This window comes from Odontomachus brunneus, unplaced genomic scaffold (genome assembly GCF_010583005.1).
Source record: "Odontomachus brunneus isolate Ranch 3 - 2012 unplaced genomic scaffold, Obru_v1 Obru_scaffold_077, whole genome shotgun sequence".
Taxonomy (NCBI): Eukaryota; Metazoa; Arthropoda; class Insecta; order Hymenoptera; family Formicidae; genus Odontomachus; species Odontomachus brunneus.
The window spans coordinates 747,474-774,470 of NW_022639527.1; the positions used below are offsets into that span (position 1 = coordinate 747,474).

The 26,997-nt window shown below is 36.4% G+C and overlaps 1 protein-coding gene and 1 long non-coding RNA gene across 2 annotated transcripts in view; one reads left to right on the forward strand and one right to left on the reverse strand.

Annotated features, from left to right (window-relative positions):
- Positions 1-9,903, forward strand: part of LOC116847435 — an 88,557-nt gene extending 78,654 nt beyond the window's left edge. Inside the window, exons 2-3 of the long non-coding RNA XR_004378761.1 lie at positions 9,459-9,664; positions 9,748-9,903. This is a non-coding gene — a long non-coding RNA (uncharacterized LOC116847435). The remainder of the gene's footprint in view (positions 1-9,458; positions 9,665-9,747) is intronic.
- LOC116847430 overlaps positions 1-26,504 on the reverse strand; it is a 196,737-nt gene extending 170,233 nt beyond the window's left edge. Inside the window, exon 1 of the mRNA XM_032822427.1 lies at positions 25,401-26,504. The gene's annotated coding sequence lies outside the window, so the exon portion shown is untranslated. The remainder of the gene's footprint in view (positions 1-25,400) is intronic.
- Positions 26,505-26,997: the final 493 nt, after the last annotated feature.

The window sequence follows — 26,997 nt, forward strand, 5'->3', positions numbered from 1 at the left end:
TGGCGACGACAACGGCCGCATCAACGCGTATCGCCCGGAGGAATCTGCCGCGATTTACATTATGTCCCGTCTTGGGACGCGCCGATCCCGGCGAAACGTGACGTCGGATTAATTGTCGATCTTTTTTTTTTTTCCAGTCGTTCGAGAGCGACGGTGACGGCCGCCGTGTACGTGTATACGTGCGCGTACAAGTGTGGGGCTCACAATCAGCGTTGAATGATTCTGCACACCCGCGAGCGGGCAAGCGAGTGCGTCCGCTGCCTCGTAATGGAAATTACACGCGACTAGCCGCGGGACACGTTAACGATACGGCGGAATTTTTTGCAGTTGCTCTCTGTATTTTTATTTAATCCCGGCTTTGCCTGCCGCCCCTATGTTCCTGCCATTATATTTAATGACATATCGCGCGTTGGGAGTGCCCAAATGGCACTGTGCGCGGGAAAGCCGCACGGGAACGGGGATGCGAATTTAGGCGGGGAGGCGCGGCGAGATTTGAAAACAATTACTTTGATCATCGGCACTATTCGCGCAACGAGTCGTATTTATCCGACGTGTCTAACGAGCGCGTTCGTTACGCCACAGTTAACTAAATTATTTTCTAGACACGCGCGAGCCGTGCGGTCACGTGATCGCGAATTCCTTTCCTCGCAGGAGATCGAATAAATTCGATCTTTTCCATTAGGGAAGCGCAAACGTCGCGCCGGCGCAAGTACTCGCGAGTCGGTGAAATGGAAAAAAAACAAGAGAAGGGAGAGAGAGAGAAAAAAGGAAAAAGGGCGCTGAAACAATACGAGATAAACGTCATCGATTTTGTACGTACGTCCCTCGTGTCTCGATCCGTATTAATTTACATTACAAATGCGTGGGCGGATTCCGACGAATCAAAATTTGCATTGCTCGCGTGTCGCGCGTCGGTGTGAGTTAATGGATATAGAGTGGGCATTCGATTCCGTGCAAGTCGCACGACCATCGTTCAGGTGTGCAGTCTGTTCCTTGATCAGTCAGCGCCCGGAATGGGACGAATCGATATACTATCTAGTGTATTTAAGGTCCGCTGCCTAAATTTTGCAGCGCATTTCGCGACAATCAAGCATTTTTCTCTCAGGGCGTTCGAATATGTTTGTTATGTTACATTGAGAGAAAAATGTATGATATTTGGAACTATAATGACATAGTAAAAAGATTATAGTTAGGAATATCTTTTTTATAGTAAATGTCACTATAATGTTTGTAATATTTACAATATAAGCTTAGTATAACTGACTCATGTAAAACTTTTATCAAGAATTATAATTATTTGAAATAAAAAACGTAGTAAGATAGCAAATATTAAATGGTAAGAGAAATTAACTATTTTATATAGTCAATACAATTGGAATATTTAGAAAATACGGATACATGTACCAGGTCTGTAAATATGAAACCGGAATTTGCCCATAGATGGCCCTAGTTGTCAACATAGTTACCGTCAAACCGCGTCATTGGCGCCATTTCCTTGTTGACATCTCTGACAAAGATTTTCAACTCACAACAATACAAGTTTCATACAACAGCATAGTTTGTAATAGCGTTGAACATATCAAATTTTGTGCCTGGAAACTACGATTTGCGGACAACATTGATTTTCTGTTACCATTTGAAGAAAACTGCTGCAGAATTACATCGAATGCTTGTCGAAGCTTACGGTGAGCATGCTCTTGGTAAATCACAGTGCTTTGAGTGGTTTAAAAAATTCAAAAGTGGCGATTTTGACGTGAGAAACGAAGAACGTGGAAGACCACCGAAAAAGTTTGAAGACAGCGAATTGTAAGCATTGTTGGATGAGGATGACACTCAAACGCAATAACAACTCGCGGATCAATTAAATGTGACACGAGAAGCCGTCTCCATACGTTTGAAAGCCATGGGAAAGAGATGGGAAAATGGGTTCCACATAAACTGAATGAAAGACAGCAGGAAAACCGAAAAATCACTTGCCAAATGCTGCTCGCCAGGTACAAAAGAAAGTCATTTCTCCATCGAATTGTGACTGGCGACAAAAAGTGGATATATTTTAAGAATCCTAAGCGTAAAAGATCATGGGTAACTCCAGGCGAACCATCGACATCGACTGCAAGGCCAAATCGCTATGGACGGAAGACAATGCTCTGTGTTTGGTGGGATCAGAAGAGTGTGATCTATTATGAGCTGTTAAACCTGGACAAACCGTTAATACTGAACGCTACCGACAACAAATGATCGAATTGAATCAAGCTTTGCGTGAAAAATGACCAGAATATAAAAAAAGGCAACACAAAGTGATTTTGCTTCATGATAATGCACCATCACATACAGCAAAACTGGTCAAGGAAACGATTGAGGCGTTTAGTTGGGAAATACTTTCGCATGCGGCTTACTCATCAGATTTGGCTCCGTCCGATTACTATTTATTTGTATTGATGGGACACGCACTTGCTAAGCAGCGCTTCACTTCTTACGAAAATGTACGAAAATGGCTCGATGACTGGTTTGTCTCAAAAGAGCAACAGTTTTTTTTGGCGTAGCATCCACAAATTGTCAGACAGATGGGAAAAATGTATAGCTAGCGATGGGCAATACTTCGAATAAAATATTTTTTATCATTTTCATGCAATAAACGTGTATTTTCTATACAAAAATTCCGGTTTCATATTTACATACCTGGTAACTATATTCCCAAAGCGTGCTTTACTATACACATACAGATGTAGAGTAATAAGATGATGACTATAAATGTGTGTTCATTCTGCTATATCTTCGTGTTTAAATAAATTATAAATATATGTTTGAGGCCAAAACGAACTATAAAATATAGTGAACTATAAAATGTAGTGAGATTATACTTATTCCAATTATTTTTTTCTCTCAGTATACAGCACGAACTCGTTCAGAAGTTATTTTATTGTGCATTCAAGGAGAAGTATGTGATGATAGCAATTATAGGTGAGAACAATACAAAATTTGTATGTGGAATCAATATATATAGTTTAATAAACTATTTTGTCGTAATTGCAACTAAAATTAAATAGTTACGGAAACTATACGTAGTTCTCTAGTTCTCTGTATAGTTATTCTAATTTCAGCAAAAGAAGAATGTTTTATTTCAATTCACCTTTGCTATTGCAAAATAGTTTATTAAGCTATATACATTGATTCTACATGCAAAATTCATGTAAACTTATATAGTTACCACCATGTATTTTTGTCTAAGAGATATATTCTGTAACTTTTAACAATATCGTTATGTATCATTGCGTAGATTTTTTACGTAGATTATGAAATAACTGCGCAGCGATACATAAAGACATCATTAAATGTTATAGAATAGGCCCCTAAGTCTCTAAATCTCACTCACAAAATTAATTTTGATACATCTTACATGTTATATATAACGCTATCCTGCACTAAGAGAAAACAATTGTTTATCTAGCTAAAATTATAATCATTTTTGTCGTTAATTATATATTCTAGTGATTTTAACGAAAAATAATAGCAGTATGAATGTATATATGATTATTATCACTGACACTATAGCAAGATCTGCTACATAAAAATCTGCTACTTTATAATTATCTCTCTATATAATTATATATAAATATAATTCTTTTACTATATATAAAGTATCCAAAATAAAATTATACACCTGTATTAATAACTTGTAAACAGTATGTGTTTACGGAAACAATTTGTTCAAATGAAAATTGTGATGTATATAAGAGGCAAGCTAGTTATGTGATGTTATCATCATCCCTCCATTTCACATTTCTGTGTACATTTACCCCCAACTTAATTTTCTTAAGTAGCACATATTCTGGATATTGATATTCTGAATTCCAAAAAGTACTCCGTTCCAAGACGAGTTCAACCATACCGTATGTTATGACTTTTAAACAAATTATTCACGAGATATGAAGCTTCAAACTTTCATTTATATACATATATTTCATTTTTATTATAAGCAGGATGTATACTCATTAAAAGAATCGATTCATAAACACAGAAAACATAGCTATTTTAATAAAGGAAATAATTACATACCGTAAATTCTTTTTGTGAATTTGAAACTTTTTTGAATAAGAATATGAAACTTTATGAATAAGAATATATATCATTTTACGTGAAAGCATTACACTGAGAGAAAAAAATAGTTGGAATAACTATAATCTCACTATATTTTATAGTTCATTTTGGCCTCAAACATATATTTATAGTTCATCTAAACATGAAGATATAGTAGAATAAACACAGATTTATAGTCACCATCTTATTACTCTATATATATGGTAAAGCACCTTTTGGGAATATAGTTATATGTACCTATATTTGCCAAATATTCCAATTGTATTGACTATATAAAATAGTTAATTTCTCTTACCATTCAATATTTGCTACCTTACTATATTTTTTATTTCAAATAATTATAATTCTTGGTAAAAATTTTACACGGGTCAGTTATATTACTATGCTAATATTGTAAATATTACAAATATTATGGTAACATTTACTATAAAAATTATATTCCTAACTATAATCTTTTTACTATGCCATTATAGTTCCAAATATCATATATTTTTCTCTGTAGGGTAAGATCATCGAAAACTGAGTCAGCTCTTTTCAAGGCCATTATAATGTATAAATGCAACCGAGCAATCTCCCCGCGATATACATCGAATAGTGCGAATGCCGGCAGTATGACAACTTTGAAACTTCATGTCCCGGGAATGACTTGTTTCAAGGTCATAGCATATGGTATGACTGAAAACTCGTCCTGAAATGCTAGCTCCTGGAACTTCCAAATATCATGTGCCATTTAAAAAAAAATTGAGTGTACCCTGAAATATGAATTAGTAGGAGTGACGATGACATAACCAGTTTGCTCTCTACACTCTCTATACAACTTTCATTTAACACGTTGACTGCCACGGCAATTTTCAAGATTCCTATCTCAGAAGCCAATTTGATTTAATCATATTATATTATTCAAAACTCTAATTATAATACATAGTAATCACCAAAAAGCATACAGAATGTGTGCTTGTTGATTTTCACTTTGAATAAATTTTTTATGATTATATTTTCTGTTCATATATGAATAAATTTTCTATTCATGTAAACTAGCCTTGATTTTTTGTTCTTTTCCCAGAAACCACCTATTCTTAGTTACACTTATATACCACGAATTTATTAAATTCAAAGCTACATAACATAAATATTGCTTTAACAACATGTTTCAACAACATTTTTAACTGATTTGGCTAATTCTTTTATCATGAATCATGCCTGTTTTATTTGTCACCGCGGTTTCCTTCGTCATTGCGATTTAATTCGTTATCGAGCGCAATAATTTAAAAAATCTGAAGGTTTTAACTGTTGCTCGTTGTTAAAAGTTATTAACAAAAAAAGTTGTATGAATGTAACGTAATTTTTCAAGACAGTTGTATAAAACACACACTTTTCCTCTCACTTTTGTGAGAAATTCTCACTCTTTAGTTTAAGTACAACAGACCCCCTCCTGCCGCGGTGCGGGGGGTCTGGGAGGCGTAGCCCCCCAGTTACACGGCTAGAGATAGGCATCTTTTTTATTAATATTTCGGAAACTATAAGCAACCGCCATATAGTCATGTTTATATTATTTAAATATGGTAAAAAATAAAAAAGGTGTCTGTCCCTAGCCGTGTAACTGGGGGGCTACGTCCCCCAGACCCCCCGCACCGTGGCGGGGGGGGGGCGCAAGTCTGTTGTACTTTAGCTAAAGTTACTTAACTTAAAGTTTAACAATCGCACATTGAAATGGAGGTGCCACAAACCCCAAAAAGCTTATTCTACATAATTACTGTTTGTTACAATAAATTACAGTGTACATTTAAACGCTTTGGATTTTCTAAAAAAGAGATGTTATATTATTATTGTCTGTTTCGCGTGATTGGCTATTTCGATCTCGATGGAAGACATTATTTAGTTTAATGATTGTCGCGAATTGTTCTTACGGACAATTTACTGTTTTTCAGTTTGATTATCAAAGAGGAATTAAAAATACTATAAAATGATACTTAACGTTAACATTACGATCTTCAACTTTCTTTCTTGTTTTTCAAAAAGCATGTTATTTCATTGTTGTCCGTTTTCCTACTACTTGATATTTTAAATTATCACGGACGTTATATGGTATGAGGTTTTAAGTAATGAGAAAGGATTAAATACTAATTAAAATATTAGTAGAAATACTAATACTAAGTATAAAATGATATGATGATATGATACTAATACTAAATATAAAATAATATAATATGATATGATATGATGATATGTTAATCATGATATGTAATATCATGATATAAAAAATGTTAAATTAATAGATAGATAACATTACGGTATTCTCGAGCGTTGTTCACCGATTAAAAATCACACGAGTCTGAGAATAACACACGTAAATTCTGAGTGATCAATTACTGAGACAAAAAATATTTCGTCTAACTGAAAGTATAGTATAGTTATTTTTGGCCCCAACAATATATTATGGTTATTCTAATACGAAAATTATAGTAATAACATGCATATATAAGATTATTGCCACTATAACATTATATAGTAGAATTTAATGAAACAAATTGTTTTTTCTTGACCACACGGAGAGAATATTAAAGGCCATTTTCACAATCTACGGTTAGCTTTAACTATCGGTTAAGTATCAACCGTGATTGGTTAATTCTGATCAACATCAAATACGATTGGTCAGTTAGTCAATTAGTTAAAGTTAACCGGAAATTATGAAAATGGTCCTAAGGATCACTTTCCTAAATATGATTGCCACGATAAAATATTAGTGTTTATTACTCATTTCGGTTTCCGACGTAGCGCCGCGTTCTTTGTAGGTTTGTTTCCAACGTTTTGTAAATATTTCATTTTACTTTATCACAGAGGAGAGCAACTATTAATGTTATTTTTTGCCCATATATACAAAATGATTGTAGTAATCGTAGTACTCTAGAAGTGGTAAAACTGGCCGTTCTTGTTCCTCGTTAATGTAAGCGATATTCTCAGTGCTGTATGGCGTAACTGAACCCTAGGGATTTCTCAACCACGGCATTTGTTCCGTAGACCACAATAGAGAGACTGCAATGTTTCTTCGATTCAAGTAACTATATATGAGGATATACTAACTGAACATTACGTATCACAAGAACTATGGTCGTGAGACCTGTATAGATGGGAAGATAACAATTGCAACTTCTAATGCAACATCTATGGGACTTCAAATCACAAGTTTCTCTCGAATCATAAAGAACGTGGGTATAGAAACTATACCCTTATAGAAATATCATACTAAGAATCATTGATAATTACTTATTATCTAGTATTTTTAATACTGAAAATAAGTAATTATCAATGATTCTTAGTATGATATTTCTATAAGAGTAGCAGCCTTCTTCGTGCATAATTTATAGTGATTATTTTTCTAAGTGATTTTATAGTTACAAGTACCAAATATTTTTTCCAATGTAACATTCCTTGACGCTAAAATGAACAAATTAAAAAACGTTGCGTGACATTCCCGATTTTTCCGAGTCGACCGGTCGGCTTTTTGTGAACAGAGAAAACTATTATGGTTGTTATATTTACATATTCTATGGTTAGAGAGAAAATTTTTATGGTTTTTTCTACGGTTAGAAAGAAAATATGTCATTTCAAGTAAAATATATACAGTTGCTGTTATTACATACATATGTCTACTATACATTTGTCATAGCCATAGTTCTTATTACATATAATATTCAGTTATTATATCCTCGTATATATATAGTTGCCTCAACCAAAGGAATATTACTGTCTCTCTGTTGTAGTCTGCAGAATAAATACTATGGTTGAGAGGTCCGTAGAATTTGATTGCACTATACAGCACAAAGATATCATTTAAACACATATATTATATAATAGATATAATAGATGGGCAGTAAAGACACATATAATAGATGGGCAGTAAAGAAAGTTAGTTTACCACTTCCAGAGTACTATGGTTATTACAACCATCTTGTATGCATAGGCGAAAACTAACATTAATACTTTGTTATGGCAACCCTACTTAGGCAAATGATATCCTTAGTGTTTTCTCCGTGTGAGATATATTATTTTGCCATGACTTCGTTAAACTTCCGGTATTCGCGGGCACCTGAGAGCGATTTTACTTTGGTGCGACATACACACACAAAGTGAATGTTACACGTGTAGAATGATACGTGCCATATTTTTTCTCTATCTTCCTATCAAAAGTAACTATCTAAAATTGTGCAAACTGATACAAGGCTGTTTTTTTTAAGTGCATTCTTTTTTTATTAATAAAATATTTAACGAAATCTTCTTTTTATTACACAAAGTCCCGTGATTAGAGAAAAGTTAAGGGCTATTCTAAGACAGCAATCTCGTCTCAGGATGTTTCTACAGTATCCTCTCATCTTCAGAGTAACCGGCGTTTTTCATTTTCACTAATTTGAAAAAAACTTCAGGAGGTCTTTGTATTCTCAATACTTTGACATTTAAGATTCCTGGTTCCTCGCCAGGGAACTCTTGATTAATGACGTTAGAAGTGGAAAAAATGCATGTCCAAAGTGTTTGTAAAATATGTTAGAATAAATATTATATAATAATATAATAAATATGATATGCTCATAAAATGACACTTTTACAATCGATCGGATACATTTTTAAAATTATCCGAACAGCTTACTTTTGCTCTAACAACAAATAAATTATTATAAAATTAACGTAATATATACACACTTCTACATTTATATTCTATCGATATATTCACCATAATTCCATTACGCTAATCTTATGATTATTTATTGATTGTTAGAGCAAAAGGAAAATGTTCGCTTAGAAGAGGTAATCTGTTTTACAGATTTGTTTGCTCGATTGCAAGTGTCATTTTATAAACATATTATTTTATTTCAACATATTTTACAAGAATTTTTAGCTTTTCACATTTTCTTGTTTTTGACATCATAAACGTGACGAGAAAACTAAAACCTTACACTGAGAGCAAAAATATCTAAAAGATGAATATTTATTCGATGGGTATTATAATAAAACATATTTACTTAAATTAATATGTATATTTTTACATTGAGAACAATATATGTATGTTTAATATGTATGTTATAATATACATATATGTATGTATAATATGTATGTTTTTACATTGAGAACAAATTTCTTCTAGATAAAAAAGTATATATTTTTCTTTACACACACAAATGAAAAAATATGTATATTTCCTTTAACCATTGCTTTTCAAAAAAGTAACTTTTTATTTTATTTAAACACAAGGATTTAAATAAACATGTTATTAGTGTCTGCTGAATAAATACTCTTTTCTTATTTTTCAGATATCTTTTCTCTTAGTAAAAAGACGTTCTAATCAGAAAACTTGCTTTTGGTTCCAGGTCTTACGGAGCTTGTGGTCAGATGAAGGGTGCGGTTCCCGGGAAGTGTAGTTTCGGTGAATGCCGGAGAATCCAGTTCGGGCTGAGCAGGGTCGGCTCGAAGATATCGTTCAAAAACTTTTCGTATTCTCGCACTTAACCACTTACGATCGAAAATTGGAACGTAGTTGTCCAAGTAAAATTCGTTGAGTTACAAATAGCAAAAGGTTAATATACTTTTATCTGAGCGTATTGTTCTCGCTAAGTCATTAATTTGATCTAACCGGCAACGTGATATTTTTCGTTCTAGAACTGCAGCAAAATGTGGCCGACCCTGAGGTCCTAGTAATCGATGAGTCAAGCACAAAGAACGAAATATATACAGGGTGTCTGTGACGATAAAACGTGTACGTGTACGTGTAGAGTAAATCAAACTGAATAAAAAATTCCTCTACAAATTTTCCTCTTTTTTCGGCGTTGAATTTATATTCATTTCTCAATATTACAATAAAATTAGTATTTAAAATCAGTGTTAAAATAACGCAATTTATATGTAACATATATTCTTTGTGAAATATTTTACGTGTAAAGTGTACAGATAAGTTGTGTTATATGTCAACATATTTGCCTTGAGTTAAATTAACGCAAAGATTAAAGTGAATTTTTCTCTAAAAATTCCTCTAAATTTTGCAAACAAGCACGTAAAATTTTGAATTATTGATTAATGAAAATTGGCTAATGAGCGCGCTGAATACGATGCAGGATATGACGGTAAATGTGATTTGCGTTGTGTGCTTGTACATTGGGTAAAATGGAATGAAGAAAGTTCTCGACCATTTTGTAAATAACTACGTAAATTTTTTAATTATTAATTAAAGAAAATTGGTGAACGCTTATGCGTAATTATTCTAATCTTTTCTATTGATGTTTTTCCGAAACGTCGTAATTTATCGTACTTGTCATTAAATCATAAAATGCCATTGAACTGATCGCGAATGCAGTGTAGTGAAGTGAAAAGAGTGAAGCACGACCTACATGGAACGACAATGCGATCTGAATCTGGGCCTGGTCATCGCAGGATATCGATATGCAATAGTGAGCGCGAAGATTGAGTATTTATGACAGTGCGAGATAATTTGAAGAAAAATTAGGAATTGATGGTGCAGGTTAGCGCATATTTGTAGAGTTTAGTCATAATTAACACACTGCAACAAAATTTGTGTTAAATTTAGTACATTTCCCATGTCTCAATCCACTCTAATTTTTGCGTTAGTTTAACATAAGGCAAATATGTTGACAAATAACACAATTTATCTGTAAAATATGTACTTTACATGTAAAATATAAAAATATACCAAAAATGTTACATATAAGTTACGTTATATTTTAATACTGATTTGAAACACTAATTTTATTGCAATTCTGAGAAGTGGTAAATATAAATTCAACGCAAAAGAATCAAAATAACACAACGTTAATATGTTAAATTAATTCACGAGTTAAAATTGTTAAAAATTTAACAAAAGTTTCTATCGATTTCAATGCAAATACAAAATGTAATTTACCGTACAGAAACTGTGTATTTTTGAAACTTTTACAAAATCAATGATTATTTTAATCCCTTAAATGATATGCCCGGAAAAGTTTTGTAATGAAATATTAAATTCTTTTTTTATTTAAACTATCGTAGTTTTTTAATTTAGCAAATACAAATGAGATATATATTTTGTATTTTACTTTTCCAAAATTCTTCAAAGAAAATAACAATAAAGAAAAAAGAAATCTAGATATGCTTATTTAAAAAAATCGTTCTGAAAGGAATCACGTAGTCATTTTAAATTACTACTCAAGAGATTAAGGCTCTTAGACCGGTTCATAGTTCAATCTTCAAATGTAGTCAATGAAATAATTACATTTGTTTTGCAGATTTTTGTTATTTTATAAATTATTTACAGAAAAGTATTTTTGGTAGATTTTGATAAAGCTATTAATAGATATCTGCGTTTCAATATAATATTTTTAATACTCTGTATTTCTGACACGAGGTTTTTAAGACCACATATTCTATAAATTTTTCTTCATAAAATGACCTCAAAAATCAACTCCTAAAATATTGGGCAATATCTGAAGATGTACTTAAGACAATTTTAAATATAATATCTGATTATGAATATCGTTCTGAAATTTCCAATTACAACATTAAAGGGATGCTGAACTCGAAAAATAACGTTGATAACGCAGAGACAATTGTTACTAACACAATCTCGCTATCTTTTTCGCATTTCTTGTACATACAGAATTTATGTAAATGTGTGTTGCTTTGTTTTGCCATATTCAGCAGAAAACCTAACCACACACATGTGTAGAAATCTTTCTACAAACTTTTTCGATATTCTTAAGCCTCTGAATTCAGATTAAGATACAGCAATGTTCTTCAAAATTTTTCTGTTTGGAGCATCCACGCTTTCGATACGTACAAGCTGCGGAACTTTTCGGATTAGGTAAATATTACGTAAATTGACAGCTTGAAATTTTACATTTAAATTTTTTTTTCGTTTTTGCCACATATTGAGCAATGCTTCAATTTTTTGCACACATTTTCGCTGCGTAAAAGCATTTGTAATTCTGTACAACAAATATGACGTAAACTTTGCAAAAAAATGTTAGTACTCTAGTGGTAAAGTTTTCAGTTTCAGTATCCCCTTAACAAGCCTATGAAAGCTAATACAGGATAATTGTTGCAAATATAATTATTTATTTTTTCATCAAGAAAAAGAAGAAGAGTTTTAATATTATTTTATTAAAGGAGGTAAAACATTTTTTTTCACGCCCGCGCATGGACAGTTTGAATTCAAAATCCTGTAACTTTTCTGGTTTTTAATTAATTTTATTATGATATTTGGTAAATTTGTGCTGACGATGAATTTCCCCGTTCAATCTTTTGGGTTTCTTAAGTTTATTCCTGAAAAGAGGTTTCACGTATTTTTGAACTCTCTCTTCAAAGTTCTTTTTAACTTTCTCTCATAGTACTTGTTCATTATCGATCTCATGGTCGTATTTATGAAATTTGGTAGAAATTTATATTATCCCTTTAATAAAAAGTGCGTGTTATCGTGAATTTATTTTTGGTCTGTTCTTTTCAGCTGCACTGCTGAACTGGTGCAATAAGTTAGAGTGAGAAAAAATATACTTGTCTCACTTTAACTTATTGCACCAGTTCAGTAGTATAGCTGAAAAGAACAGACCATTTGTATCAAAGCGTTGAAGCCTCTTTTCCGCGATGCTGATTGGCTGTCTCGCTCAGCTCACTTCATGTGAGCTTGCTTCGTGTCGTTTGCGCCTGTCAAATTATCAGGCAAATAACTATCATCGTTAGTTAGCTCATGAAGAAAAGAATACAGAAGAGATATAAATTATAAGAATAGAAGAATAGAGAATAGAAGAGTAGAGAAGAAAGAGGAAAAAGAAAGGGCAGACAAAGAGAGAAGCATATTATTTAGGCAAAAATAAAAGTAAGAATAAGGTAATTTTATAAGGTAATTTAAAAGGTCATTGTAATGATAAAGATGCTAAATAGCGCGCCTGTAATGTTCTAGTATGTTAATAAAAATGTGTTGTGTAAATTAGGAAACGAAAAACATAATAATGGCGAAACAGTCGTTCCCGTGAAATCTTTTTTTTTTTTTTTATAATAGGTTCAATAACTTTTTGTGAAAATTTCTAAACGAGAAGAAGAAAATATCCTTAATTTGCAATAAATTCTTTAGGTATTATCATAGTCGATTTGTTCCCAAAACCGATTTTTTCCCAAAAATTATACTAATCTGTCAAAGTTTATTTTATAGAAAAACGCTTGTTTTAAAGACATTTTTAATATAACTTTGGTTTGAGAAATTATTTAAAAAATCTATAGTAAAATCTATAGTAACATTTAAAGAATTTATTGCAAATTAAATATATATTTTCTCCTTTTCTTTCAGAAATTCTTAGACAATAGGTTATCAAGCACATCATGAGAAAAGAGTTTTATAGAAACAGCTGCTGTTCCATTATTATTTTGTTCTCCGCTTTCTGATTCACACAACATTTTTATTAATGTATAATGTAAACTCTTGTCAAGTTTTTCATAATATTAAGAAAATATTACAGAGATTCGAATTTAAGTTTTCTAAAAAGGCTGTTTCACCTTCTTAACAAATCAAACGTTAACGGTATCAATATTTTGGGCTCTTTCAGTTATAATGTTATAATATTGATAATATAACATAACCGCCTCCTTCAGGGTTTAACTTCACCTCTGAACATTTTTATGTTTATTTTCTTCGTATTTATTTCGCGAAACTTCCCAGCCACGCGCATTAATTGCTCGCAGCATCGACTAACCGAATGAAGCGCGGATGGCGAATAAATACGCGGAGGATTTCCCATCCGGAGTAATTCGATCGCGTATAAATCGACGAGCGAGAGCTCGGCTTTTTCATCAGGGGGCCCGCTACAAACACGTCGGCGCAACTTCATTAATGCATTGTGTTACACAGTCGACGTAGGCTAACTAGCGCCTGATGGCGTTACGCGTAAGATCGACGAACGTTAAACTACCCCTGCCCCTTCTCCGTGTTACGTAGTACACTAACTAGTTACTTCCAGGTCGAAGTTAACTATCAGACTGGCATAAGATCAGGAACTTGCGAGGTAGCGGCAACGCCAGTAACGCCGGCTTCCGCTCGTCAGATTATTCGATTGTGTGCATATCGAGAGCGACGAGCCGTTCCCCATTAGAGTGAATTCACGCGCGCGAGCGTCTGTCGTTTTAGCACAGCCCCGGATTTGTCATAAGTTATAATGTAATATAACTGGCGACACGATGTCCGTACTACGTCAAATTAAGTCGCAAATTCGGATCCCCGCCGAATTTATTCTCTCTCCTCGAGCGCACACTTCGAGTGCACGCGAATCCGCACTTCCGAATTGTTGTGCGCGCCAACTGCACTTTACAAGCGAGACCCACCGCTAGTTTCCCCAAGTTTCGCGATACATCTACAGGATGCTTCAAAAAGACCTTAACACTTGTATGGGAGTAACTTTTCTCCATATAAATATTAACATCTGTTTTTAAGTAAATTCTCCATGCAAGGGTTAACATTTCTTTAAGCACCATGTGTGTGTATGTATGTACATATATGTGTCGACACATACAAAACTTTCGTGTTGCACACATAGGTTACATAAAATTGATCAAAAAATTCCTTTATCATTTTGCAAACCATGTAAAATTTTGAGTTATTAATCCTCTATCACCCAAATTAATTCCTCATGTTTAAACAATTTTTAATGTACATGTTAATGTACATAGGATGTTTAAAACTAAAGTACTCGACACATATAAGGAGAAATTTTACTTTTTTAATTTTTTTAGTTTTCCAAAATAAGTTTGTAACTTTGAAGTCACATTGGACAGTTACTATTGCAGCCAACATACTAAAAAACGGCAGCCATATTGTGACTTTCACGTATTGGTCAAGGCAGGAACAACATCTGTATTGGAGATAAACAATAATGCAACTGGGTTGTGATTTCAGAATCACAATGGGCAATAGAGAGTTAATTAAAGAAGACCAATGATCACGCGAGATACAGCGCAGAGTGTGATGCTAACTACGATTCACGATAAATACGTGTATATGAGGTCAAATTGAACAACAAACTTCTTTACCATTTTGCAAATAACCACGTAGATTTTTGAGTTATAAATTAACGAATTGGTGAAGCATTGATGAATAATCACGCACGATCGTTCGTCAATCTTCTTTGATTAAGGAGATGTTGGAGTCGAAATCTCTACCGACAGAATATTGATATTTTTCTAGAGTTTACGTTGTACGCTACCCAGAATTACAAATGCTCTTATACAGTAAAAATACGTGCGAGAATTAATTGGAACATTGTTTAATATATGATAAAAACAATAAAAACTTTCAACGTTGACATTTCGAGCGTAAATTAGCATGGCAGATGCTGTCAGTTAAAGTAAATATTCTGATACTAAATATCTGTAGCTTGTATATACTAAAGCGATTTTACTCCGCAAAAAAATAAAAAAAAACATTGCTGTACCTTTATATCTGAATTTAGAAATTTAAAAATGTCGGGAATATTTGCAGAGAAAGAAAGTTTCTATATATGCTTGGTTAGGTTTGCCGGTAAAAAGATAAGAAAAATAAACAAAGCAATATATTTAAGGCGAAAGTATCAATTCCCAGACATGTATCCAATTCTGGACATTCTTATTGTTTTGGTCTTTAAATACGAATATTTAAATTTTTAACATAGAATATATTTATATACTCAATATTTGTATATTTTATGTTAAAAGTTTAAAAAAATATTTATATCTAAAAATTAGAATAAAAAGAATATCTAAGATTAAGTACGTGTATGGGCATTTGTACTCTTTTACCTTACGTAAAATCTATATGTATAAAAAATACAAAAAGGATAGCGTGATTGTATCAGTGACAATCGTTTCTACGTTATCGACATTTCTCGAGAGAGAGCTCGTCATTCAGCATCCCCTTAGTAACTCTAAAAACTCTACGTGATTGTTTGCAAAATGGTAGAGGATTTTTTTGTTCAGTTTGACCTAATGTACAACGCAAATCGTATTTACAGTCACACCCTGCACCGCACCCTGCGCGATCATTCGCCAATCTTCTTTAATTAATAGCTCAAGCTTTCACACAATTGTTCGCAAAGTGGTAGCGGAATTTTTTGTTCAGTTTGATTTAACCTACACGTGCATGAAAGTTTTACACGTTATCGTGAGGTAACAATTCGCTGGGAGGTAGGTTTTTTAACGCAACGAGCCTGCGAATAGGAAGGAGAAAAGAACGGTTTACTTATCGCGCTTATAAATGCTTTTTTTATAATATCGAGCGGTTTTTTTATTAGCTTCTCGGTCTGTGAAAACATCTCGCGTACACACACACAAAACATTAATTCCCTTATTTAGCATTCTAGCTCGATGAGATGCGTCGGGAATATTGCAATCGCGCGCAACGCGGAAAGTCGGACGCACGCGTTAGATCTGACAGACAGCAGCCCGAAGCATCTCGGAAGCGAGCGATCGATCTCGTGTCAGTGTTACCAGAATCGCTCGTTTCCTTGTACATCCTGCTCCCGAAAGACACATCTCGTGAATACCTCGTTCTTATGCGCGCGATACGATACGAGATACATTCTTTCTGATCCGGCAGGTCGGTGCAGAGGAAATCGCAGACAGTCGGAACAAATTCGCTTGATCGCGTTGACGTGATAGCGTGTACACACACACACATAAATACACACGCACGCACGCACACGCGCGTCAGCACACACACACACACACACACACCCACACTGAGCTAAATATGTTTGGTATTTTTCACTAGTCATATGGTAAAGGAATTGTCAGAATAATCATTTCTGGAATAAATATATGTACATGGTGTTTCTAAAGTATCACTTAATATTTTAGAAGTTAATTTCTCTTGAAGTCACATTTTTATATGAAAAAAATTTCATATGGATATGTGGGTTTCACGGACCTTGTTTCAGAAATATAGAGCGTTAAAAATTTCATATATAATTCTGAAGAAATTAAAAAATTTTAAATAAGAATTCTATATTCAGAGAGAAAAAAATATTTAAAAATCAAAAAATATTTATTAAGTGAGTATTATTAAAACATTTATTTAAATCAAAATTCTTTTTATTTAAACTGAGTATTGTTTACTTAAACCGAGTAAAGAATATACTTTAAATATATAGTTTAAGTGAAAAGAATTTAAGTAAATATGTTATAAACGAACCTAATATAAATGTTTATTAACTTTTAGATATTTTTTCCCAATGTAGATAAATTCTAGAGAAACATAAATATTTTCTAAACTAATCACTTTTTCGGAATTTGCCAAGAGTATTTTATTGTAGATAATTAAAAAAATAATGAAAATCTACAAAGCAAATTTGACTTTATCTACTGACGCACAGTTCGGGGCAGCATATAAATATACTACTTAAATTTCGTTTTTACGCCACGGGGAGAAAATATTGCAGTAGAGAAATTATGTTAAGATTATATATTTTATTTTACAATAATTTTTGTAAAGATGAACTATACTAACATGGTAAATGACTGTAGAAATAGTAAATTTGACTATTTACTGAATATATGATATAAAACACATTCAAGTAATTACAATAATATTGTAGTAAAAAGTCAATTGTATATAACATTTTTAAATAAATATATAGTAATTCTCATCATAATTTCTATATGGTTTAGGATTATATAATTTCTTTGTAATTTTTATTATCTCAATATCTTCCTTGTGCATGAACTTCTTATAAAATGGAAGTTAAAAATCAAAACAATATCATGTTTCTTTATTAGCTTGAGTTCGAAAAATAAATAAATCGTCTATAAAAACCTCAAAGGCCTCAAAAAACATAAAACAATTTTAAATCGATATTCCTATGTACCTACAATCCTATTCTAATATTCCAACAATATTAAAAATTGGCGCAAAATCCTGACCAATTATGTCAACAAATCACTTTTTTTACTATTTATCTCCCAATAATTATATAGTTAGTTATCTATCTAATTTTTTTCTCGCGCCGGTTTCTGATATAGTTAGAATATTAGAATAAAATGGAATACAAGAACATGGATTCAAAATTATATTTCATACCTTGTAGAGTTTTTAAACTTTGTTTAAGATTTATTTTAAGTTTAAGATTTAGTTTAAGATTTAGTTTAAGATTTATTTTAATAAAAGCTTTTATTTCGTACTTTTCAATTATCATATTACAAATAATTAAATATAACTATATACTATTAAATAATACTATAAAGCTAAAAATATTAAATAATTATATAATTACCAAGTACTAAAACTTTGTTTTTGAAATCGGTTAAAAATAGTGTTCTTTTTAAATAAGTTATTTCGGATTTTCAAGAAAACAATGCAATTATGCAATTCCCAGATCACTTGGACAAAGAGTAATAAATATTTTAGAGTTCTTATGTGTATGTGTGTGTGTGTGATGATATTAATCTAAGAACCATATAGATAGCATATTGGACATGTTACAAAAACCTTCATCTTGATATCTCTAATGGTTCTCGAGTTATGAGAGAACGTACAAACAAACAAACATGCACACAAGACAAACTGAGAACCTTCTTTTTTTGAAGTCGATTAAACAGAAACCTCTTTTCTCGTTTAGGAGCTATTAAGAAAAAAGGTAATTTTATAAAATTTTTAACACCCTGCATCCCTGAAACAAGACCCTTGAGGCGGTTTGTTTCTATGAACTTTTCTTCATAAAATGACTTGAAAAATTAACTCCTGAAATATCGGACAGTACTTAAGAAACACTCTATATAATGTTAATTATAATGATAATGATATTATACGCACAATGCTGCTGTTACATTTTTTGTTAAGTCAACGATGTAAGATACAGCTGTCGTTGAAAATGACGATAATAGTAAAATTAATCATTTTCTTCCCCCAGCGTACGCAAAAGGCAGTAATGAGTCAACCGGAAGATGATTTATAAAAATTTCCAAAGGAGATCGGCGTGCGCGTCGATACTGTGGCGTTATCGCGGATGAGACTCATCGCGGAACATTTTTTTTCTGCCCATTTCTTCGTCCTCCGGTATTTCCCACGGTATTTCGAAAAATTCTTGCCTACGGACGGCGACTTCCAAAATTAGAAGTTCCAGAGAGAGCGAGAACGAGAGTGAGAGCAAGCGAGCGAGAGAGAAGGAGAGAGAGAGAGAGAGAAAGAGAGACCGGCGTATTAGACGTGAGCGAAGTTTCCACGGGGATAAATTTAAAGTCGCTTAGCAGGATCGCCGCGAGTTGCTTTTTAACGGCGGCTGGTGGCGGTGATCGACGATTGCGCGTGATCGCGCGGGCCAGGTGGATGCCGATCAATCGATCGCGGCGAACGTGCGCCGATCTCGTTTGCCGGACGTACACCTGAAAGGGTAGCACAGAGAGAGAGAGAGAGAGAGAGAGAGAGAGAGAGAGAGAGAGGGAGAGAGAGAGAGAGAGCAGCGTATTAGACGGCACTTTCCGGGAGTGCTTACTAACGACCGCACATATTTGTCGGATTCGCAGTTTGATGAATGGAAACTGCGCTCTATCTAAGCGGAGTTAAACGCGCACGTTGAACGCTCTCTCCCGGAGCAACCGAGCCGCACGTTGCGTTTATTATCGCGATTGAGAGTAAAGTTCGCCTCGAAGACGGTCCCGAGTGAATTACGTTTCGAACTAATCGTATGTGTATGGATGTGTGTGTGTGTGTGCGTGCACGCGCGAAGAGAGATAACTCGAGATAACGTTATTTATCTTTTTGTTTTTCTTCCGTTTTTATTTCGTGTTTCTTCCTGATACGAGCAACGACAACGGCGACGAAGAGCTGCGGGACGTGCCGACGAAGCCACAGAGATGATTGCTGTATTAACAATTAATCGTGTAATTTGATGCCCCTTGTCTGTGTGTCGGCGCGTTTACGACAACGGATACGAATAAATACGTGTAATAGACGAAGCCAATAATAGAATACAATGCAATATTAATTCCGTATAATGAATTGCGAATGCAATATCACGCACGGGCAAGTTTAATTGGATTATGCATTTAGTAAAAGTAAGCATGCGTAATGGAAGTTAAGCACCGCGTTTCGCCTGCGGCGAAAACGGACTATTATGAGCACGTAACTTTAAGTAACTCCTCTCTTTCTCTCCCCTTCCTCTCCCCCTCCCGCCATTCCCCCGTATGCGGCGTGCAGAATGAACAGCATTAGTCTTTTCCGTGGCAGGCTTATCCCGGAAGAAGTAATCCCAGTGAGCGCTATTCGCCGATAACGCCGAATATAATCGCCTCTCTCGCTCTGTTCGCTGAATAGGTATCTTCCTTCTTTCTCTCTCTCTCTCTCTCTCTCTCTCTCTCTCTCTCTCTCTCTCTGGTCAATGAACAGTACCCTTCAATATTTAGAATCATTCGATACACAATCACAATGTGACAAAAGTATTGTTCCTGCAAACCAATCAACAAAAATTTCGCGATACAAAAAGCACGAAACAGTTGGAAAATCGAATTGTCCATCTGATTTTTTCCCCGTAAAATTAGAAACAACAAAAAATGCACATAAATTCAGGGAAGAGAAACGTGCGTCCCCGCGTGATTCTAGTAAATTCGCAGGCCTCGGCCACGGGCTTGGCGGAAACAGACAGAATTGACAGGCCACGTTCAAGGAGATACATCCAGGAAGAAATTCTACACGAATTTACAGCGATCAATGTTGGTTTCCTGCCAACGCCATCGAGTTGATCATAAGTACTAGAAATGATACAAAGCGATAAAGATAAATTACTTCGTCATCGTATCACCCCAGATTTTCTCTTGTTTAGCAGAGATAGCGCATTAAACGGCGCGATCATTGCGTCCTACTTTCAATTTGATCCTCGCGATCTACTTAAGCTTTCCAAATGTATTCAATTGTCAACACTTACTCACCATTAAATTTTAGCTGACATTACGTTTACGTCTATTGGATTATTAATTTATTTATTAACGCGAAGGAATCTCTTTTTAGAAAAAGAAAGAATGGAATATATCGAAAAAGAAAGAAAATACATCCTAGATAGACAAGTGTACGTAAATTTGACAGAAAATTTATCAGTTAAATGATAAAGACTGCATCCTTTATGAGTAGTTCATATAACACTCATACTTTTTACAAAAAATGAAAAAATACACGGAGAGTCTTGTAGTAAATATTACTATATATAGAATTGTTTAACCGAGGAACAGATCGATTTTCTGCACACTGAGAGGGAAAATATAAATCTATATAAGTAATAAAAAAAATATATTTTCTTTTATTTACTTATTTATTTATTTATTTATTTATTCACAGTATGGGCACTATAACATGTTTATACTAAAATATTTTTCAAATAAGAATATATACATTTTACATATATACATAGATGTATATACATATATACATCTTATACATGACATTTTGTTCAAACTTTAACTTTTTGTGGAAACAATTATTTATCCTACTTAAATAAAAGAATTCAGATTTATGTTATTATTACTCATTTATATCACATAATATAAAACATTTTGCTTTCTCAATATATTTTCCTTCAGTGCAATTATTTATTATCCTCCCATTCCATATATATATATGCCATTTATATTTTAGAAATTATATGTTATTAAAAAAGTTCAATATGTTTCTTAAAATCCTTAAAATAAATCTTAGTAACACAGCCTATTTTTATACTACTAAAAATATACTAAAATTGAAATAAATTTATATAAAAAAAAGTTATAATATATTTCCTCCACGTAGAAGTATGAAAAGAATAATGAAAATTTCTCAAAACACACGATATATGTATTAAAATGTAATACGAAAATGTAACTTTTAGTGAATTTGTTGGTGTATTAATATATACAAAAGATTAACATTTTATGATATAAATTTAATGATTAATTCTTTCAATACATAGTATATTTATCTCATAAATATAATTAAAAAATTATAGTTTCTATCGATTGTTTAACGTTGTGGTAACCATCAAAGCCTATTTGATACACAGAATATATCTAAATAAGTAAGTGTACTTAAACATCGTAGCGACTTTACTAGTCAATTTTTAAAAGTTACGTCCCTTATGAGTGGTTCAGATGGCATACATATTCACCGCATAAAGAATGACGAAATGATATATAAAAGAAATGCGAGAAAAGTACCCAAATTTGCTCGGAACGTACGTCACGTGAAATATAATATAAAAATCGGAGAGTGTGGCTTTTAATAAATTTATTACTGCAGTAATATAACAAAATATTAACATTACTGTACAATGTAAATTTAATGATTATTTTATTGCAGTATACCTGCCTCACATAAGCGTAGTAAAAATTATTTTTATTTTCATCATCAATTGTCTCACGTCGCACAAAGTTGCGTTATTCTCGTTCTTATGGACAAAAATCGGTATTTAAAATCTGTTCAAGATATTAATCTAAAATTTTATATACGTGAATTATGTACGAAAAATAATGTTTTCCTTATAATCACTGACCAAATTTGGAATAATCAAGACAGTGAGGGAGGAAGGGGATATATCAATTGTGGAAAAAGTGAAATACTATTTACTTTTATTATTAATACCAATAATATATAATATTATTATATATGATTGATATTTTAGATCACTTAAGACGAAAACTATACTAAAATAAATACTAAACTAAAATAAATAAAATAAATAAATAAAATAAATAAAACTATACTTAAATTAATTTATAATATATTATAATGACAACTATACAAATAGGTTAAACAAGAAAATTATTAATAAGAAACAATTAATAAAATAATTTTAATAATAATTATATTTCTGTCTAAAAAATGTTTTTTCACCAATTTCTGGTGGTTTCAACCGGACTCCCTAGCGCTTTCTGGTTGTAGTTTTTCACTTCTAAGGGCCATTTTCATAATCTTCAGTTAACTTCAACTACGGTTATCCCACTAGGCATTGACTAATCGTATTTGACGTTGATCAGACCAATCACTGTTGACGTTTAACCAATAGTTAAAGCTAACCATAAATCCTAAGTCCTTAAATCCTGAAAATGATCCTAAGTCGCTTAGGCACATACTTGTGCAAAAAGTATATTTTTTTCATGTAAATAGTGCTTTAAACTCATAACACCAACATTAACACAGCGTAACTCAGTGTACAATGCACAATGCGCGTGACATTTTTATTCTTTTTATAGAATTTATCAGTAATTTAAATTATGGAGCGTACATGAAAAGTATCAAGACATATGAGAACTGATGGTAGCTTATTAGAAAACTGTATAGGTATTTTTAAACTATGAATTCAACTGTCTGATACTGTGAATAATATGAACCTTTAATATAGGTAAGATTTTGCTCACATGACAGTTTTGATTTCTTCAATTTCTAGAACTATTGAGTAAAAAATTTGATAAAAAATTTGTGTTATTTATGCGTTTTATTATATTTCAAATACTATATATTTTTAGTTTGCAAGAAGAAAAATTTTGTATGTTACTTTGTTTGATAAAATGACTTTTTGCCATGAAAACATGCTCTTCGCAACATTGTGCGTCGTGGTAATCGTAGAAGTCCATATATCAAAGATTATTTCATATTAACAGATTCATCTTATATATAACAATCACCGGTGATCTTTTTATGACGCGGCGAGTGTGTTAAAAGTAATCGACATGAGACAAATTCACTTCGGAAACAACTTATGTTTCACAACCTGCGGCGTACACATATGATCACCGAGAACCATCGAGCGAGTCGAAAATTTCCCGGCCACGGGTATCGCGATCCTCGCAGAAAATTTGCAAGCGGAGAATCGCTCTCGGGCAAGAAACTTGTCACACCTCGCCACCGAAACGGATTCTCTCCTTCTCTCCCTCTCTCCTTCTCTCCTTCTCACCTTCTCTATCTCTCTCCTACTCTCTCCCTCTCTCTTTCTCTCCTTCTTTCTCGCGTGGACGATACGTGACAAATCTCCTCGGATTCCTTCAATCTTTCTCGACGGGGAGCATGCTTCTGCCCGTGGCGAGAGGTTTCGCGGAGCAGAGAAGGGGGAGAGAGAAAGGGAGACAGAGAGAAACCCTCTCGTAACCCGAGTCGGAGCCACCCCGTCTTGGGCCGAGCTCCTCGAGGAAAGCTCAGGGCGATTACATCGAATTCTTTCCCCGGAGCAGACCGCCCGCTCACCCTATCGGCCACCCTATCTCGTCGCACCCTTCCCTCTGTCGTCGTCCACCGCGTCCTCTCCTCTCGTCCTCCTGCGCCTAACCCCTCGCCACACGCAGCCCCGCGTTGGAGTGTTTACTCGCGTGCTCGAGTTCTGTCAGTATCACACGCTGTCCGCCAAACAAATCGATCCCCTTCACCCAGTTCGCGTGTTCGCACGGGACTTTCGGAGCGTATGTGCACGGCACAGCGCGACGCGACGCGTCGCTCGACCGATTCCATCGTCTTCGTCGTGTGGCCCGCGAAGTCCGGAAGGGAAACGCACGATGACGCGATCGCGGTCGCAAGTCGCGGCGCGTGAACGAACACGGAGATCCGGAGTGCCTCGCGCCCGTCACCGACACGATTGTAACCCCGATTGTAGGCACGGAGCCCACGCACACGTAGGGGTAGGCTCGTTTCCGATATACACGGGGCTTTGAAGAATCGACCTTCGTGCCGTTATCCGTGTAGTTAACGAACGACACGGTCGCCCCGCGGGAAGATTTATTTCCCTGCTTTCGAACGGCACGCATTCCCGCGCCATCCCCCGACGCTCTCTGCACGCGGCCAACGATCGAACGATCGCTCTCTCTCTCTCTCCCTGTCTCTCTCTATCTATCTATCTCTCTCTCCCTCTCTCTTTCTCTCTCTCCCTGTTCGTCAGGACGTCGATGTGGAGCGGAAACGTCCGGGAACGATACGAGTAGAGCTCGAGATTGAGACGTCCGAGCTTTCCGCGGGGATAATTGCGCGAAAGCAACGCATCGGATTCTGGGTTCACAGCCTCCGTTCGATTGCAACGCGTTCCAGGATTGGCAATCCGAAGACCGGGCGGAATCCCTTCGCAATTCGATCACGCATTACGACAGCGAGCCGCATTACGGCCGCGATCTCTGTGCCTCCCCGGGATCGAGGCCAAAGGGGAGAGCACGCACAAGGCAAGGGCAAACAAAGGCGGACACGTTCTCTCGGGCGCGCGGCCAGCTGCGCGCTCGGGGGATGAAAAGGGGGTTGGTCGCGTTGCACTGCGCTGCGCTGCGCTGTGCTGCGCCTCCGGAGGTGCAGGGTGTTCAATGCGCGCGCTACTTACATGTCCAAGGATCGGCCACGTTGAACGCCTGGCTTAGGTACCGAGAAGGCTGATCGCGCGGCCGACGACGGCGGTCAGCCGGCCGTCCGGCGCGACGTGATGCGGGAACGCGGCTGACGTTCCGACGACGCCGCTCAACGTCGCACGCACGCACGCACGCACGCATCCACTTGCAGTTTCGCAGTATCTCGCGAGTCACTGCGCACACAATTCGTCGATTTCGCGATCGACGCTTCTCGCGCCGTCAACGAGCACCGTGATCGTCGTCGTCATCGTCGTCGTCGTCGTCGCCAGCAGCGGCGTTATCGGCAGCGTGGACATCGTCAACGTCGGCTGCTCAGAGCTCACTCGGGGGGGGGCTAGTCCGTCACAACACAGGCCTCGTTGAAGCCGGCTGCTCAGCGCGCCCGGCAACGCGCGAAATGTGGTCCTCTCCTCGTCCGAGGCTCGCACGTCGCGCGATTGGCGGACCGATCGGCGAAAGGGAGAGCGATATCCCGGGTTCCTCCACGGCGCGAACGAGCCCTTTCTTCTCACCGCTGTCACCCGGACAATCCCCTTTTTTCTCGGCCGGCCGCTTGGTCACCGAGCCGGAAAAGGGCAAAGGGTAAGGAAGGGCGAGGGCAGGTGGAGGCTCGCGGTAGGCCTGCTGTTGGCCGTGCTCTCTCTCTCTCTCTTTTTCTTTCTCTCTCTCTCTCTCTCTCGCGACACCTCCGCTCGCGATCTCGACCCCCGGGGGTGCTCGCTCGTGTCGCGGGCGAGCGACGTGCGAGCTGTATGTATGTATGTATGTATGTGTATATATGTGTGTGTGTATCTACTCGTCGCCGTCGGAGCCGTCGTGCGCGACCAGCGACACGGGCCTCCTCACAGACGTTAGCGAGCACTCTGCACGAGCTCTCTCGGCCGGGGACACACGAACGGTACGAACGAACGAACGAACGAACGAACGCAGTAGTAGCGTACCAAACGGGGCGGCCAAAACGCGTCGGGGAAGGAGTAGGAGCAGGCGGTAGAGAAGTCGGATGCGGCGCAGGAGGAAGGAGGAAACCAGGCGGAGAGGGTGGTAGCGACGAGCGAGGGGTCGGCGCGGCGGTGAGAGCAACGCGGGCGACTGGGGATGGGAGCGACGGGGGTAGCGATGGCAAATGGGGGGGTGGTTCGCCAAGCCCGGTGGTCTCGCGCTCGCTCACTCTCGCTCGCTTCTGCCAGGCAGCCGCCACGCCAGCCGGCTCGCTTTCTCGTTCACCCTCTGCCGCCTTTACTGCCGCCACCGCCGCCACCGCCGCCGCTGCCACCACCGTTGCTTGCGCAGCAGCACCCCATCGCCGTTACTACCACCACCACCACCATCGCCGCCGCCGCCGCCGCCTCCGCCGCCGCCGCCGCCGTCGTCGTCGCCGCCGCCACCACCGCCACCCGCCGCCACGACCCGGCCAAACCCAGACCCAGCGCGGCGTAGGTACCGCGAGCTCGCGACTCCAGCTCCAGGCCACCCCAGCTGCTCGTCCCCCTCCATCCGCCGTGCATCCCCTTCCGGCCGTCAGTGCCGTATACAGACGTAGCGGCGCCTCGGCCGGCCGTGCTACCGTCGGGA